The sequence below is a fragment of the Falco peregrinus genome, chromosome 1, assembly GCF_023634155.1.
Source record: "Falco peregrinus isolate bFalPer1 chromosome 1, bFalPer1.pri, whole genome shotgun sequence".
In the NCBI taxonomy this organism is placed as follows: domain Eukaryota; kingdom Metazoa; phylum Chordata; class Aves; order Falconiformes; family Falconidae; genus Falco; species Falco peregrinus.
Genome location: NC_073721.1, coordinates 77,984,941 through 78,004,189, shown reverse-complemented (window position 1 = coordinate 78,004,189; position 19,249 = coordinate 77,984,941). Strand labels below are relative to the sequence as shown.

The window sequence follows — 19,249 nt, the reverse complement described above, 5'->3', positions numbered from 1 at the left end:
TGCAAGAGGACTGACATTCTCTACCACAGCTTATTTTCTACAGTTTAAACACATTTCCTAGAGTTAAATGGGGCACAGCTTATACCAATATATTTTCCAACTATTAGAAAATCGCCTTGGATTCAGATAAAATATTATGGCTCCACCCTCTATGCTTTACTAATACCTAGGCTGAGAGCACAGCCTGCTTCCTAACCAGTATGAGCTGCTCCTCTTCTAATCTTAGTAGCATGTCAGTGCCAGGCTGTAAAGCACTTTGGGATGAAGTTTTCTACGTAAATACAGGATATTGTATTACTGTGATTAGACACTTCATGTAGAAAATGGACTGTTTTTTGTGAGAGGAGATATTAAAAAACAAAATTAAAGCCTTCCTGACCAACCCTGCAATCTGATGCAAAGAACACAAGCTGAAGAAATATACACTGTTATCAGGACCAAAATATCCAACAAACTAATGAATAATCGGTCAGATCATGTAACATCCTCATGTCTGCTGCTGTTAACTGTGTTGCGAGGTGTCCCAGGCCTATTCAAATATGTATGTCTCCTTTTCTGATCGCTACAGCTGACCCGTTGAGACATCGTAGCACAGGGAGACCTCAGCTGCCTGAAGGACTCTGCAGAACAGCCAGTTCTGGGCCCATTCCTATTGTTCTGTATCAAAGCTTTGAAGAAAGTCAGTAAGACTGAAAGGAGGAGGGTGAAAGGCAAGGTATTTCACTGCAACTGGCCATGACATTATTCACATTAACAAAGGTAATACTGTGGAAGAAACAAGGCTCACACAGGTTGTCAAGGGAAGCTGTCTCAGTTTTCCTCTTCCTCTCTAGCCTTGTTTGTTAACTATATGAAAAGCAACTACACTAGAAAAGTTGCTTATATAGCTGTCCTGATATAACTATACTGACAGTGATGGTAAGCCTAATGCCGGTAGAGGAAACCCCCCTTTCGCCAACACACCGCTGATGGATTCCTCAAGGGAAATACGCTATATCAACAAAAGCTCCTCTAATACTATTTAAAACAGCTTTGGTATTTACTGCAAGGCAACTACAATTTTGTTTAAAATTATATCCCTACCTGACTATACTTAATTTTAATGTAGAGCTAGCCTGACAACCCAGAAACGTACAGAAGATCCTTCTGTGAATTTCCTGGGAGAGCCTAGAGAATCAGTGCAGTTGTTTATACTCTGGATTTGAGAAAAGGCTGGCAAGAAATTTATCTGAAAACTTGTTTCAAGAGAAAGCTAGGAAAGGGACTATGTGAGCAAATTCTTTCCAAGGAAACATCTCTAAGCAAGCCTTCAGGAACTTCATATTCTTACACTATTAAAACAAAAAAACCAACCAACCAACCCCTCAGACCCCAAAAGTCCACTCTCTCAGCAAGGGAAGAGAAAATACTGCCTGTCTTCAACAAGGATTTAGGCATTCTGTAGTCATAATATGCTAGACATATAAACACTGTCATTCTTAGTGCATCAAAGTCAATATAGAGAATTTTTGTACTGTTGTATTAGCCAACTACATTTTTTGAGCCTGAGATAACCCAGTAAACATGCATTTTCAATATTCTATCTCATTTTTGCTCACTTGTTTGTTTCTGTTAAACCATGTTTTAAAAAATCAAAGGAATTTTGGAAGTTTGTTTAACACCACTACTTTTTGAACAGCATCACTCAGGAATTCCAGGCCTAATGAGTCTCAGATTTTGTAAAGCAGTTGGCCATAGGTTTCAGCTACAGGATACTATACTGCTTTTTTCTGGTTTTCAGTAAAGCCCATTTTCCACCAAACAAGGTTTGTGTAGGAAGCTTAGTTCCAAGTTTAGCTGAAGAATGATACTACCCATCCACAATTACAAATTATGAAGCTTAACATAGTTTTTTAGCACTGTTTTTCTAGAATAACTGTTAGTTATTAATAGATATTGAATATTTTCCATTGATTTTGTGTGGAATATCATTACCCAGTTGTACCCTTACCTGAAGTAGGGTGATGCTACATAAAACTGCTTAGATTTTATACAGACTCTGATTCAGTCTTTTTTATTTTCTCTGAGTGATTCAACTGGTGGAACTGGCCTAAATGATTATAGGCAAGCACATGTAACCCTTTAATGGGGCGAGGAGCCATTGCAAAGTTATTTGTAGTGTATGTATGCAAATCAACTTCAGTTTGAGGTAGTCTGGGAGAAGTCTGAGGGGAATTTCCCTGCTTTATGTAATCTATTGTTGCTTCTTAGCTTCCTCTATTCACATGTCCAGGAAGCATAAGCATGACACTGCTGGTAATTTCTCAAGCTCAATCTGAAAGCAAAGACAATGTGTTCAGTGACCTACAGCAGTGTCCTCAGATGCTGGCTCAATGATATCCGGAATAAAGGAGGCCTGAAGGAGCACTGGGGGGAATAACTCGGATGGTAAGAGCTTCACTTACTGGCATACTTTGAAAGTGGTCGGCAGCCAGGCAGATCTAAGTAAAGCGCTGCCCCTCATATACAGCTCTGGCCTGCCCATATCTCTAATTTTACATATGTCAACGCATACAGAGTGCTGCACCTTGCACCTGATGGGTGCTGTCAGTTCAGTGTCCAGTCAGTGTGGGGCAGTTTCAAGACCACTGCAGATCAGACCGTGAGCACACAGCTTTGGCTGCCTTTCCCGACCATTCCCATGGGGAGGTAAGGAACAAAACTTGTCGTACCATGTGCTCAGGCTGATCTAGTCCCAGGAAAGCTATTCACTGAAATGACAGCCTGGACAAGCAGAAGGTTTAAGGCAGGTATGAGAAACAGCCTGCCTGCTAGCAGCCCGTGGAAAGCTCTGTGCCGCTAAGGCCAGACTGCTGCTGATACCCAGGTGAGCCTGTTCAGTGCTGGGTATCGCGCTCTACCCAGTGCATTGTGCTGTACAGATTGCAGTGTTATTGTTCAAAACGGGAAGATTTATAATTCAGCAGCTATCCAGATTCTGAGAAATACACTTACCAAAACCCACAGCTAAGGGAAATACGACAGGTGAAGCAAGCTCGGTGGCAGTGAGGAGGAAGGAAATCTCCCTGCAGTGCACTGATAAGAGTGTGCTTGATATATGCTGTGCTCAATGTGGACAATCCACAACAGGGAAAACACAGGCTAGCTGAAGGAAATTCAGCTTGGAGGCCCTAGGGACTGAATCAGTCTGTTAAAATGTTTTGTTGGTTTTATTTATCACTACTTAATTAGGATGCTCAACCAACACATTGGAAAGATAGTAACTGTTAAATATTCAACAAGCTGACCTTTCAGTTAGAATATGACAAGTCTGAATAAAGTTCATGGAAAGCTTGTCCTTCCTAGGTACTCCAACAAAGGCAAAGGGAACCGGAGTGGGGACAGACAGGCAGACACACATACAAAAAAAAGAGTAAAAAAAAAAATAGCAGGGCACTATTGTGGAGACCTGGTTAAAAATCCCAGTCTTGCCACAGGCTCATTGAATGATCCCGGGCAAGTTGTTTCCTGCCCTGTGCTTCAGTTTTTCCCATCTGTAAAAACAGTACAACAATGTTGACCTTCCTGGTAAATTGCTGAGATGAATGGCTAGAAAAGCAGTAATACATTATTAATTACTTATTATTATTTCTGAGGAAGAAAATGCAAAAAGAAGAAGCCATCCATCTTTCAGGGTTTTCTTGATCCTCATAAAAAATAAAAAAGCACCACGTAATGTGAATTTCACACAACACAAAACTTTTGGCAAGCCACCTTTAAGAAGAAATAGTGGGTGCACAATTAAAAGAAAGTTAAAAGCGGGCAGACACTCAGGAAAACGTTCCAGATGGTGAAACGAGTTAGGCTGCAGAGCAGGCTCCCACAGGAAGAGGTGAAACCCCCATTGTTTGAGACATTTGAAACTGAATTCTTCAAAGTGCTGGTATATATAATACAAGGAACCGTTATGCATTGCCTTGGAAGGTTAGCGGCACTGGGACGACCTGTGAGAGCTACACCTACCATTTCTACAATTTTAAAAAGATTCTTGCCACTGTCACTATGAAGAGTTGCAGACACTCTGTTTACCAGTATAGTACCTGAGGAACATCTTCTGGGGAGTAACTACATTGTGTTTTTGCAGGGGATCGATTCAGTAACCCATAACAGATCTTTCACATTCCTACTTTGGAGATCTGAAATTTGTATATCTAAGAGGGGGAACCCACCCCTATTCTCTGTTTAAGAATTACAGTGTGCATCCTACAGACAGACTATTTATTTCCTGTATTACAATCTAATGAAAAACTGGGTGGCTTGTTTTTTACAAGCAGTGGTTTGTAGAAGAAATACCATGCTTTTAATGGGAACCAAATGAGCAATCATTACGTAAATGGCATTATGAGACACAGAGCTAATGTTGAAATGTTAAACGCTCTGGGTCAAACTCACTAAAATGGGAACTGGCAGCGCCCGTGCTGGAACATTGGGGTTTCTCCACACTCAGATACTACTGCAAACATTTCCCGCTGCTGCTAATGCTGGTTCAGCTCCTCTGGAGGTAGCTGTGGAGGGAGTCTGACTGCTTCTGTTGTTACTGGCACTTAAAATCTTAAGACCTTCTCTGAAATCCAAATTCAAAGCTTTGGGCCAATTTTATTGATACAACTTGGTTTACTGGTTGGATCAGGTAGAGGAAGAAAATTTTTAAAAGGAGCTTAGAATTAGAGTTTTAATACCTTCATTTCCTCTTGGTCTCATACCTGCTGGTATACAAAAAAAGAGGTGAGTTGATTCAGATGGCATATGTGCACTAGTGACCCTGTCTTACTGTACTCACTTGGGCAGGACAGCCATGGAGTGCTCCTGATCCCCTCTCAGCCCCTCTGGCAGGAGCGCTGCAGCCCGGAGTGGCGGGGCTGTGCACCCCGGCACGCCTCGCCTGCTGCCCCTGCGTGGGAGGGCTGGCACTGCCCGCATGCTGCCCCAGTCCCTGGCCAGAGACGCAGCAATTTCCTCAGGAATGAATCACGAACAAAAAACCAAGCAGGAGCTATTTATGAAGTTTTCTTCTCCTCCTGCAACTGTCCTGCCCAGTATCATATTCCTAACAGTTTATTCTTCAAGAATTTAGTCATCTACGGTTTCAGTGACTCATGTGATGAACCTTCCATCCATTTCCTGGAAAGAGTCCTGTGCTGTCCTCTACATCTCCCTGCCATTTTCCTCAAGGGTCTTATTCTTGCTATTTTTTAATGTAGTTCAGCTTTCCTCCATTTTTGGGGTGGAGGAGGGAGCCAAAAATACCTTGAGTGCGCCCAAATTTGCAGTGTAACAGGAAAGTGGAGTGGTGAAAGAAACGTCTCGAAACCAAAGATGGGCACTGAACTAGAGGGTTTCTTTTGGAAGTAGCTGCCTCTTGGGCTGAAAGCTGGTTTAGAAGGAGCTGCTGTAGGAAGAGCTGTGTGGTATGGTATGGTCATGAATTTATCAGGGCTGTATGCTGTAAAATGAAGATGAAAAGCACTTGAAGGCGGGTGTGACTCACCCTGGGCAAATGCCACTGATGGCAAGGACCCTGACACAAACTACTGAATTAATTGGGCTGGATGGGAACCAAAGTAACCATTTTACATACTGTGAAAGACACTTCTGTGCAGAAAACAACTGCTTCCTTTTCCTGATCAAAAAGAAATTTCAAAAGCTGCTCACAGACAGCTTGAAGGATACTTCAGCAAACTCTGATCTAAGTAGGGGTGTGCTATGCCTACAGCAGACAGCTGCCTGGGCATCAGTGATGCCCAGACCACACCTCCTGGCCTATACAGAAGTGCTACCTGTGCGTATTTATGTTACAGTTAAAACAGCGGGGGTCTAGCATTCTTCTTAAAATACTCAGAAATGTGTGTGAGTGTAAGCGTATCAACATAATTACACAAGTCTGAATGTACAGTGCTTGTACATTGTAGACCTATGCCTTCTACGCTTAAGTCAGCAGCCTAGGCATCCTCATTTATGCTGACTTGCAACAGGGCTAGTTAAGGAATTTGCAGATCTGCCTGACGGAGACAGGGCCAACCTGTCCAGCATTCTTAGAGGACGATTTCAGTGCTCAGTTATACCAGTATAACTGGCACATGTACTGGCGTGTGTGCATACACACACACACACACACATATATGCACATATATATATAAATGTCAGTACATAGACACTGACTTGCATAACACGCTTGTTCTCTTTAAAGGGATATGGTGTCAGGTCAAAGTTGGCCCGACATTCTTATTAAAAAAACCAACAAACTTCGACAAGCCTTGATTCCAACAGAAATGTTTCCATGATTTATTTTAAGAAGGGAACATTCCCCTGCAGTGCTCACCACAACCCAAACATTGCAGCACTGTGCAAGAGCATGAGAATCATAGAGGAAACTGAAGAATCTATTTTCACTGCTCCAGAAGACAACTATAAAAAGTAAATAAACAGCAGAAGCAGTGACAAATAGATCTGATTTTAGTGGTGGCTGCAGTGTTATCTATAGTATGGCTAAGGAGACTAGACTTGAAGCATGCATGCTTTTCCACTGATTTCTACAAGATGTGTTACTAAATGTGAGATGGGGACTCGTGGGAGCCATCTACACTGTAAGAAAGAGATTTATTTTTCTTTGGTTGATCCTTCCTGCTCCTCACACCTTGCCTTCCACATCTGAGAAACTGAACAGCAGAGTAGAATAAATTGCCTTGCTGTTTTTGAAGCTAGAAAATAAACTGAAGCTTGGGCAAACTATCCAGGGAACAGACCACTCATTTGTAGGACAGCTCTCATATGCTTGAAAGTAATGGGAAAAGTCTTTCCCTTAAATATCTGGAACTCTCTACAGAAAGGGGAACCTGCCTTCGGTGCTACTACCTGTTCCTTTGCTCAAGTTTGCAAAAAGCAGCAAGCACTAGGAGAATTAAAGAAAGAACTACTGAACGAGCACATACTTTCCTGACATAACTCCTGACTGCGTGGACACACACATGCATGCAGACATACAACACTGCACACAGCTCCTCAGTCTGAAAGGTCTGTGTACCGAGGAGAGAGAGAAAAAATGAGTGAAGCCTGCCCAAAAGGGCCTGTAAAGAGTGATCTTGTGGCAGATTAGCGATTTCACCAGAAAGTTTTTGGAAGCCGTAAACAGGAAATGGTTAAGTAAAAGCAGGTGGAGCATGCTGACTGCAGGAACAACGCAGGAAATAGCTGAGCGTCTGAATGGATGCAAAAAAAATGCTCTTCTGCTCAGTCCTTGGCAGTCACAATACTCCCGCCCCTCCTTCTCCTGGTCCTCCTTCACTACCCTTATCTCCCCAAGCTACAGAGTCTCGAAGCCTGCAAACACCTTTTGCTTGAGTAATCTGTCCTCCTTAAATTTCAGAATCGTCACAGGAAAGTTGAGAGGTTCTGCCTGGATGGTAAAAGACAAGAGGGACTCACCTATGGCACAAAGGATGAATCAGAAGCAGCCAGCAGCACCCACTGCCTGCCAGGAGCTTCAGGTCCCAGGAACCAGAACAGTGTCTCTGGCTACTGCCCCAGCTGCTGTGGTCCCAAGTGTATTTAGCATAACAGTCAATCACAGAAATATTATTCCTATGGCCCCATTCATTCTAGGGGCTTAGCAAAGCACTTAGCTGCAGGAATCATTCTCCATCTCTACTGAAACACTGTCTCTTCTGGGGCAGAGCACTGCAGCTGTTTAATAGCTCACAGCAACATCACACAAGCAGATGGAAAAGAAAGCGAAATGTGTAAGAAGCGTTCTTTCCACTTTCCTTCTAACCCTTCCTTTCTCTCCTCTTTGTCCACAGGAATTTGTGCCAATTCCAGACAACTCCAGATGTGTGTCTTTCCCACCAGTATCTGCAGAGACTTGGCTCTGGAGACGGGGATCTGCTTGCCAGCATACCGCCTCCTGGTGCCTTCAGCCCCAAGGGTCAAGTTCCTGCTGCCACACTCATCCCGGGCTGTGCTGCCGGACATGCTGTGGGATGGAGGGCAGACATGTTGGTAAGGAACAAGTCTGCTTTCTTCTAGATGAGTATAAAGTTGATCTAAAATTGTTTAACATAGACAAGACACTCTTGCCTTCAAAGTATACTAAACAGTCACATTAAAGCCCTGCGGAAGGTTAAGAAAGCAGCACATAGGTTAGTTTGAATAATTTTGACCTTGTCTACGTTTGAAGTATTAGTTGGTAAAGCTATGCTGGCAGACTACTCTTGGATATTTCTCCTGATCTCCTAGATTTAAATTGAAAAAAAATCTGTTTCTTCTTATATTCTGAGCAAATAAAACACTCATGGCAAATTGGCTTCTATGGAGTTATAATTGCACAAAGTTTTTTCTGGTAGAGAAATCTTTCTCTTTTTTGACATTGTTATTTTGGCAAAAGTTCCCAGGTGTTATTGGGAGCTCAAACTTCTGCTGCCTTTTCTACATCTTTTAAAACACAATTACTATATACAACCTCACACTTTTTAAGTTCAAGCTCTTAAATCCTAGCCTTTGGGAGTAAGGTTCAAACTCACCCTGCCCAGTCTCAGTATCTCACACTGCCCAGGCCACACCTTCCCAGGGGTACCCTGAGAACAGTCGTGATCAGAGTCTGGCATCCCACACCACTGCTCCCGTGGGAGGAGGGAGGGGGCACTGCCAGGGCAGAGGTTGGTGTGGCACTTTCCGCAAGTGCCACCACACTCATCTAAGATGTCATGGGGCATAAGTGCACAGAGAGGATGCATCCCATCAACTTCAGGTGGATGGCAGGACAGTTTCAGGGAGTTAAGCCTTGGCACTGACCTTTGGGAAAAACCAGTCTGTGATTCATATGCATCTAAGTAACCGAGAGAAAGTAATTGCAATGACCTGGACAAAAATAAACAGGTGTTTCTTTCCCGCTCCTTTCACAGTTTCTGCTTCCCTGCACCCTCACCCACATTTTTTTTGCTCTTAAGTCGTTGAGAAAAACGGCAGGAATGAGGTTTCTCGTATAATTACAGTTTGCTGAGAAAATCGCAGCCTGCAGCAGTAATTCCTTTAGTACTAGAGACAGATGCTGCTGAGGTCTAATCACAGTCTTCCCACTAACCAGGCCCTGAGTCTAATCTGTCATCAGCTGCGAGGCCGCTGGCTCCCGCTGCGCGTGTGAACCCAAGCTGCTCCGCTCATTCCTCTCCCCTCGTCCCGAGCCAGGCAGTGCCAGAGGGAGGGTATGTTTCCATTCACTCCTTGCCCTCAGCTACAGCCATACTACAACTTCAATGCGTTGCTTATCTCTCCTCCGTGCCTAGTATCAGGACCACTCAAAGTCTAGCTGGTAAGGACTCAAGTAGTTGTTTTCAACTTACAATGCTGCATAGCGACTGCAGCTCAAAAATACAATTTAAACTGAGATAAGTTGAAGGAGAGGCTTAATGAGAATGGCCTGTAGCTAATTCCTCCTTCCAAAACGTATGGTATTTTCTGCTTACTAAGAGGACAAGGCTGCACTCAGTGATGGATCATATAACCTCCATATGTTAACACCGAAAAACAAGAGTATGAGTGCTGATGAGCACAGGAGGAGGAAGAGGGAAAAGCAGAACTGGGCATATTGAAAAAAGAGCCAGGAGAGAGCATACATGTAAGGAGAGACTGCACAAATCTCTCCTACATGTTGGATGCAGCTGGCATTGCCATCAAATGTTTTGTATTTGACATTCAAAGAGCACAGGGCCACAACTCTGGACTTCTCTGTGCTGGTGAAAGCAGCTTGAGAAAGAACAGACCTCACCAGCTCAGGATTGCCCCTGTGCAGGCAAAAGTCACCATAGTACTGGATTAATATCTTTAAACTGGATTCTGGTCATGGAAGGAAACTGACTGAAGAAGTTTATTTCAAAGGCATGTTGCTGTAGCATGAGCGAACCAGTGAGAACTGGGAAAGTCCTCAATCTGGTACCCACCTTCCAGCATCCGTATAGTTAACAAATGCCCTGAAGTAGCAGGGAAGATGCCAGGTTTGGGGGGCATAGGCTAAACCACTGTGTTTTGCATAAGTAGCTCTTAAGAAAGACATAAAGGAATAGAGTAGGTCATCATTTCTGGTCAGAGACGAAAGCATATTAAAGGAGCTGACTTTCTGTAGCAGCCTGTGGCCAACTCAATTTCTTTGTGTTCAGCTTTTTCCGAATCTGCACATGGTAGTACCAGATATCTGCTCTGCAGTAAAGGCATGCATGGCAGCTTCTCAGCCACCGACAGATCGAGGGGAACAGAAACTGTAGCACAAAGTCTCAGAGAGGGGGAAGGAGTGACTCATACAGGAAGAAAAACAAAGCAAAGATGAACTTTGAGCGTAAGAGAAGAGGTAGAGTGTTAGCTGTAAATCAGTTTCCTTGCACTCAGAAGGGTGGGTATTACAGTGAGAGGAGTTGTACTTGACACTAATGGAAGTCCAAGGAAGCTTGATTAAGATTAAATGCAGTCACAGGCCAACACAGAAAAGGGGCTTTAAGGCGAAAATCAAAGACAGGAAGTGACTAAGTAGGTCAGGAGCTGCGGGTAGTGAGCTGGATAGATTAAGTGGGACTTGGAGCAACCAAGTTAGCCCTGCTAAGGACAAGTGATAACACTTACAATGTCACCAAGTTTAATGAATCTGACTCTGAAATCACCTTACAGGCCTTGATAGCAAATCAGAGACTGCTGAGTTCTAATAGTATCTACATCAGAGCAGATACTATATGTGTTTTAACAAGAAATCAGTTTTACAGTCACTTTTTGACCCTGCCAAGCTTCCTGTAAATAGTGCACTGTTTTGTCTGAACAGGATTTCTTCTTAAGGAGCTAGGAAAAATGAACTGACTAATAGAAACCGTGAGACACTGAGAAGGGCTGCTACTACATGTTGAAAAGACAGATGCAATGGAAAACCTTCTTTCCACCCCTAAATTCAATAAGTCTTTGACTTAACAGCTTTGTTCACATCCAGGGCAGCCAGAAGAGAACAGTCACCTTGTATTTTTGTACCTGCTGAGAAAACCCTAGATTGTATGTGTGCACTGGGACAGCTCCATGTGTGTCTATTCCAACTTCAAAGAGGCTTTCAATGCTCTTTCAGATGTAGGGTGTGAGGAAGGGTGAGAACTGCTAAAGCTAGCCCCATCCTCATTAAATCTTTGCCCTCTGTGGAGCAAGCATGCACGTGGAGAGAATAGAAGATATGCATGAGCAACTGAGCATCTGTGATCTCATGACCTTTGACTGTTGTATTATGGGAAATGTATTCTCTGGTTGCTATGCTTTTCTAATTCATTTGTATTTTTCCTTCAGTGACTCCCTTGTATTTTCTTTGGTGCTCCTGTGTAATGGTTTCAAGGAACCACAGATATCTCCAAGTTAAGCATGCATACAATAGCTTTAATTAAATATTTGCAAGTATCCCACAGTAATGCAAGGGAAAGGGAAAGCAAACATTGTTCTCACTTGTACCTATCTCTTCTGAGCCCTGGGTTGGGTGGAAGCATCTGCACTACTGCCCTGTAAGTCCACTTCTAACCTGTTGTGAAATGAAGGCTTTTGGGTCCTGCTGCTCTGCATGTAAGCACTTTGGGTATTTCACTCCCATTTAAAAAGATCACCTGTGAAAGGCACCCTGCTGAAACTTTTCAGGCTAGGCTAGAAGGAAAAATAAATAAATTAGGGTAGACATTCTTCACTTTAAACATCGGAGAATAAGGTCAAAAGTGTCTTTAATAATTTTTTAAAATCACTAAGATGCTATAGGGAGAACAGCACAAAAGCACAAGTTTTGATCTTCTTCAGTATTCTGAAATTAGTATTTTGTGTTCTCTGTGCCATTGGCACAATCTCAGTCTTGGTGCCACCCTCCACAATGAGTTACCTATTTATTCCTCTTTTAAATGGGGATCTTTGCTTCTTTTACGAGGAGTTAACTACATCATTTTGTATGTATAAAAGAAAGCTGCAAAGTATTTTTGTTTTAATTTCAGACATATAAAACAAATATACATAAGGGAAATGAAATGTGCAAAGGGAACTTTCATCATACAAAGACGGAGGAATAAGGAACAGGATGCAAAGGTTATCAGTCAGTTCTTTAAGTCAAATACAAGACAATTCTACAGCACAGAAAGTAGTGAGTTTGTTTAGAGGAAGAATCTTTCTTTTCTATGATATGGAAGAGTTAACAGTAGCTGCAAGGATAGCCATGAGGCTAACACTAGTGATTAGTGTTAATACTTAGTACTAGTATAAAGTACTTGTCTTCAATTTTTCAATGACTGACATCATTATTACTTCAAAGTCGACACAAGCTAATTTGAAAACACTTTGGCCTGGCTGTACATACTTTACTGCAAGTCCATCCACTACTTCTCAGTGACTCCCAGTGATAACATATATCAGAAAAGATAAGACTGGAAAGAAAAATTAAAGGCCAGTTTGATGAGAGAATAAAGAAACCGTGCTTCTAACTTTGATCTTGGCTATTTCCCTGCACTGAGACCAGAGGCATTGCCAGTTTTTGCAGTCTGACACGTGAGATTTGGGCAGGGGTTGTGCTGAGCAGAGGCTGGCATAGCTTTGCTGGAACTTGAGCCGCAGTGAGAGGGAACAGAAAGCATGGGTTGTTTCCCTCACGTAGAAAGGCACAAATGACAGCAGGGCTGTCTGAGAAGATTGAGAACTGCTGACACTAGTAACAGGAACTGGCAGCTGCAAAGGAGAGTAGGAGTGGGATGAAAAGCAGTCTTACAAAGCAAGGAGGAAAGGCAGCCAGGGAAGATCTAAAATTGGGAGCAGCTAACAAATGCTGACAGAGTCTTTTCCTCTTTCCTCAAGGGCTTGATCCTGAGCATATTCAAGCCAAGATAAATATTCCTACAAGGATTTCTGAGATATTTTTAATGAAGATTTCTACTCTTTGCCCCTCTCTTAATCTGCCATCTGCATTTCCACTGCATCTTCACAAGATGCTTCTTAAAAATACACCTGGTTTTGATGATGGCTGGGAGTCAAGAGGTTTATTCTCAGAGCTGTGTGAAGAAGAGGTTGGATCTACATTTCATCCTCCTCCTTCATCTCTGCCATGTCTGCCTGATGCCTATATTCCAGCCTGTTGTACCTCATCTGTCAGTCTTCTACATGAAATGACTGGCAGATTGACCATCTTCAGTTCACTGTTGCTTCTCTGTCTCCTAGTAAATTGCAGTTGTGAATCTCTTGCATCAAAACCCAAGTTATTTTTTTGCTTCCCATTCTATCAGGTACTCCAGGGACTATTTCTGGCCTTCTCCTCTAGCAGTGACAGCTGATTTATATCACCAAGGCTAAGGCCAGGGAAATTGATGCCCAACTTTCTCCCACGGGGATGAGTTTTTATGGATGGCAGTTAGTTAACTATTTTCACTATACAGGTACCAAAAATACCCAGCCCATCTCTGCAACACTAATTAAGGCCCATGGGGATGATGATGCAGTAATCTTAGGCCTTGGGCCACCGTAAGTGCACTTAGACTTCTTTGGTTCTTCTTCCCTTTAGCAGTAGTAAAGTTCCACTTCACTTTAGTAAGTAATAACTACTTTTATTCTTCAAATATATAAGCAACTTGAAGCTAAAGCTCAAAGTTCAGTGCAGTCCCTTAACTCTGTGACTTAAAAAGTGCAAATTACTGAAAAATGCTTCCCTAAATTTTCTGTTTCCTTGGGATAAGGAAGGGAAGTGAAAGAGGAGAGAACAGTGATTAGTGAATTCTTTACAACTTCCTTTTACTAGCTAGTTCTAAAGTAGGGTGTTTTTTTTTTTTTCTCCTGAAAAAGTCATCCCTGACAAAAAAGCAGCTGCAAGTGTAGAGAGCCATCCGTTCACTCGACTGCAGTGTTCATGCTGCCTGTCACCCTGTTGAGTCCCCAAACAGACTAGGAAACAAGAAGACAGAAAGATTGAAAAATGAGAGTATAAATACTCCGCAGGGATCTGGTAAGACAGCAAAGTAATGATGGTGGAAAGGAGAATGTCAAAAGTTAATCCCAGGTGTAATACCTCAGAAGTCAGATGCAATGTTGTGAAAGGTGTTGTTCATCTAATATTTATGTTTTGTTTTCCCTCCGCAAACTTTAAGGTAGGCCTTAGCCAGTGAATGCTGCATTCTCAGTAAATGCCTGTCACAGCCTGTTGTTGCCTTTCCAAGTTTCTTATTCAATAGCACATTTTTTCCTTGTTTTTAAATGCCTGCCGGAGTCTTAAGATGAGGAGTTTTTAACCTAACAATAAACCACCTGCATTTTATTAAGACTTGGGACTTAAGTTCCACCTCCCCCAATTTTATTGAAGTGTTGCCATTATTTGGGTTAACGCTTTCATAGTCAGTTTTGCTTTGAAAATGAAGTTATGCCTGCTACACATAGCCCAGTTCCACAGTCCTACATTGTGGAACCCACTCTGAGGCCGACCCCGGGGAGTCCGTCCAGCGCTGATCGACAAGGTGTACAGACCCTCTAAAGCACAGCTGCAAACTCCACACCCTCCCTAGCACAACAGCCCTGCATCCATGTATCCACTGGCAACATATAACTTACAATGAAAATGTTCTTACCAGCCACTGTTGTTTGAAGAGTAAGATTTTTGAGTTGTATCATAGGAACTTAATTCAGCTAACCTAAATGCAGTCAGGAATTTAAGTTAAAAACTGTTATGTGTCCTCAAGCATTCTTATGGCCATTCTTTATAGGTGGCCCAGTCATCATACTCCATCTGTGCTACCCAAATACTGGTCAGGTATATTTAATTCTATAGGTCGTTATTATTTATTATACAGTCTGATGTATTAGATACCGGTGTGATTTATACTAATACATCCCTACAACACTAGTCTAGGAGATATTATCGCATACTGTGGTACTCATAAAAGGAAAAGCACAAAGTTTGTGTTGCTCTTGTAAACAAATAATTTCTGTTCATACATACATACCAGTATATGATTTCAAAACTGTTTAGATATCAATAATCATTGGAAATGGCCTTTATAAACCTACATCGTGGCACAGCTAGTTTTAGGGACATAAAACTATCACTACTGCATAGAATGTTATATGATGTGGGGATCCAGTAGACTGGGACATGTAGCAGTGAAAGTCATCTGGTGTGAGAGCAGCAGACAGCCCCTATGACCTAGCGCTAGCTCTGACCACAAACCAGGGAGTGCACACTTGTGTGCCTGTTGAGGAGCACAGCTTGCCTCATTGGCCATTTGGAAAGACAAAGGATTAACATAATTTATAAAGATCTTTCATATTTGAGTCATGACTCACAACTTTTCGACTCAGTGTAAATATGCATAAATAATCACTCTGAATTGCTTTGTAAATATCTTTTCAAAGTCTCTCTTAAACCAAATTGGGATAGAAATTGCATTTGTTTGAGTTTGCACCCTTTAGCTTTAGGAAGCTGTGATTTACATTGCTGTGTAAATCACATCTGCTCATAAGCTGTGGTTTGAAAACACTGCATGTGTGGTATCAAATGTGTGCAAATAGAGAATTATATGCCATTATCAGTCACTTACATGCAAATGTAAACTTCATTTTTTGTGCAATATTTGAAGTCATGTTATTATGCAGCATAAACTACAATCATCTACTCTCTACTTAGATAGCAATCCAAACAGGGATTTGCAATGCCTTTGCAATAATTTTCAAATAGCCATATAATCAGGTACCCCAGTCAGGAATGTAAGTTACAAACTGTTACGTGCCCTGAAGCATGCTTATGGCCATTCTTTATAGGTGGCCTGGTCACCATACTCATTACTTTTGAGTAAGTAAAGGTGGGGGGTTGTACTTTGGAGTTGTGTTTGTTGATAAAAGAGGTGGGTTTTTTATAGCAATCTGGAAGAGCAGAAGTTTTTCAGCTTTACTTTTGTCATGTATCTGTAGCTTCTTTTTGAAGTTGTTACCAGCTCAGCCAGAGCCAGCATTGTATAATCCCAAGATCTAGAAGTAGGGAGGTGGTATAGTCAACCAGTCACATGGTATTTTCCAGCATTAATAGGGGGTTGTTCCCTGTAACAGGTTTGCCCTATTTTTCTTCCTCCAAGTGTATCAACACAGAGTGTCAGCAAAATTTTTCTATTTCATAGTCTTGCTCCTATTTTCATCTCTTTTTATATAAATTCTCTTAAAATCTATTAATAAAAAAGTTCTGCTTTAAATTACAAGTTTATTTCTTTTCAGTCTTGACTGTATTTTCCTTTTGAAAAATACTTCTACAAAGCTTTCATCAGAAGACCCAACATTACTTACAAGCACTGTTAATGAAGCCCAACAAAACGATTATGCAGAAGCTATTATATTCTTTACTTTTCATAATAAATTACAGATAAATTAATAAATGACTCCATCAAGGTTGTACAGTGAATTAAGGGTAGCATCTGGAAGTGTTGCCTAGGAACTTTGACACCTACACTCCTACTGAAATTATATGCCCTGACAACATTGGGACTGTCTCAGACCCACTCTGCACTACCAACATTCCTCTCATATGACTGAAGTGTTTTTAGGCTATGAAAATTAAAGAAAAGGAAAAATAATGTAAATCAATGTCTGATTCTACATTGTTTTCCCCTCTGAGGTTAAAAGACTTTTTCTTCTTGTTTTAATTTTTTCTTACAGTAGATATTGGCAGGCTGAAAGTTGAAATAAAATAGGAAAAATAACAAGCATATTTTGAGTGATTACTCAACTGGGGTCCTTTGTGACAGGAAATGCAGCTGCGTGACTAATGGACCTGACTTTCTTTTGGCTTCCTTCCCCCTTCAAAGATCTTGTTTACTGCCCCAGCCAATTTTTTTTTTTTAAATTGCTAGAAGCTAGCAATTTTCCAGGAAAAAAAAAAAAAGATCTTTGCAAGAGGCAAAGGCAGTAAATCTTACAAAGATCAAGGGCTACAGAGCTCTCCCCCATCTACTCCTTTTAGCCTTCCAGGCTTGAGTCATGTCATATCTTCCCCCGCTCCGGTCTGAACATGTGTCTAGCAGATCTTTCTGCTTTGGTGAGGGGAGGGATTATGCGAATCACATTTACAGCATCTAACCCTGGAATACATAAAGGAAGGACTAATTCCATTAAGGAAACCCGGGGCCTCCTAAGCCTCTTGCATTTTGTCTTTTTTTTATTATTTTTCCTCATTCTCTCTTTTTAACAGCAGTTGTGTGCCCATACTCCACAATGACATGGCTGTTAAATGGCAGCTATTGAGATCTGAAACAGCACAGTCCATTAGTAAGGGGCCATGGAGCTTTAAATGTTCGCATTTGGCCTACTTTGTGAGTCTGCTTTGTTGAGCTTCCTAGGTAATAGCAGGTAGGCCAGGACCTGAACATCCCCTGAACTGGAAAGGAGTAAGAACCATGCATCCAAGCTTCACAGCAGGCCCTTATCCCTATAGTTCAGTGCAATGAAACCCTGAGCTCCCTCTCAGTAATGGGGGGTGTTGGGCATACGGTTGGATAGAGTATCTAAACAAGCAGGGTCTTGTCATCTGTGCCTGGCAAGAACATGGAGCAGATCCTCCTGGAAATTATGCTGAGGCACATGGAAAATAAGGAGGCAATTGGTGACAGACACCATGGCTTCACTAGTGTGAATCATGCCTGACAAATCTGGCGGCCTTCAACAATGGGGTTACAGCATTGGCGGATAAGGGAAGAGCAACCAACGTCATCTACCTGGACTTGTGCAAAAGCATTTGGTACTATCGCACATGACATCCTTGTCTCTAACTTGGAGAGACATGGATTTGATGGATGGACAATTCACTGGATAAGGAATTGGCTGGATAGTCACACTCAAAGAGTTGTGGTCAACGGTCTGATGTCCCAGTGGAGGCCAGCGAGTGGCCTCCTCAGGAGTTGGTACTGGGACCGGCACTGTTTAACATCTTCATCAGCGACATGGACAGTGGCATTAAGTGCACCCTCAGCAAGTTTGCCAACGATACCAAGCTGTGTGGTGTGGTCAACATGCTGGAAGGAAGGGATGCCATCCAGAGGGACCTCAACAGGCTTGACAGTTGGGCCTGTGCAAACCTCATGAAGTTCAACAAGGCCAAGTGCAAGGTTCTACATGTGGGTCAGGGCAATCCCAAGCACAAATACAGGCTGGGCAAAGAACAGGTTGAGAGCAGCCCTGATGAGAAAGACTTGGGGGTGTTGGTAGACAAGAAGCTCAACATGTCCTGGCAATGTGCGCTTGCCCCCAACATGAAAAGGACATGAACCTGTTGCTGCAAGTCCAGAGGAGGGCCACAAAGATGGTCAGAAGTCTTAAGCACCTCTCCTATGAAGACGGGCTGAAAGAATTGGGGTTGTCCAGCCTGGGGAAGAGAAGGCTCCAGGGAGACCTTAGAGCAGCCTTACCATAACTAAAGGGGGCCTACAAGAAAGCTGGAGAGGGATTTTTCAAAAGGGCATGTGGTGATAGGACAAGGGAGAATGGCTTTAAGATGAAAGAGGGTAGATTTAGATTAGAAATGAGGAAGAAATTCTTCACTGTGAGGGTGGTGAGGCACTGGAACAGGTTGTCCAGAGAAGTTGTGGATGCCCCATCCCTGCAAGTGTTCAAGGCCACATTGGATGGGACTTTGAGCAACCTAGTCGAGTGGAAGGTGTCCCTGCCCATGGCAGAGGGGTTGGAACTAGATGATCTTTAAGGCCCCTTCCAACCCAAACCACTCTATCACTCTATGATCCTTTTGAAGGTGTCAACAGGAGATGCATACCCTGAAGGACAGACGTACTGAGCCCTGTGGAGGGGCACAGTGGGCTGATGGAGGTGCCTGAGCTGTGAAGGGCTTTCAAGAACAAGTGCCCAATAAAGCAAACACGATGTTTACTGGCGTGAAGGTGGGCACTGACACAGGAGCCTCTGTGCTTCTAGCAGCAGTGCCAGCACCAGCCATACCACAGAGGAAACAGGTAAAACTGTGGACTCATAGTTTAGTATTAATGCTCTGAAACTAATAGCAGGGTTTATTCCTGCAAGGGGGTTAGAAGCTTAGCCAGACAGGTAAACAATAGCCTCGAATATCATCATCTAAGAGAAGTGGGAGCCATTCTTCAGCTTTCTCAAGAGGCCCTTCTCTTTGGAAAGCTGGGGGATCAAGTCATTGAAAGAGAGTTTGAGGGCTGCTCCACAATCTACAACATTGGCATAGTTCCCTGTG

At 42.6% G+C, this 19,249-nt stretch overlaps 1 protein-coding gene and 1 long non-coding RNA gene across 8 annotated transcripts in view; one reads left to right on the top strand and one right to left on the bottom strand.

The window, feature by feature from the left end:
• RAD51B (RAD51 paralog B) overlaps window positions 1-19,249 on the bottom strand; it is a 428,405-nt gene that overhangs the window by 30,292 nt on the left and 378,864 nt on the right. The window lies entirely within an intron of this gene.
• The window catches only part of LOC129783687 (uncharacterized), a 28,742-nt gene that overhangs the window by 1,340 nt on the left and 8,153 nt on the right, over window positions 1-19,249 (top strand). Inside the window, exon 2 of the long non-coding RNA XR_008745487.1 lies at window positions 7,836-8,034. This is a non-coding gene — a long non-coding RNA (uncharacterized LOC129783687). The remainder of the gene's footprint in view (window positions 1-7,835; window positions 8,035-19,249) is intronic.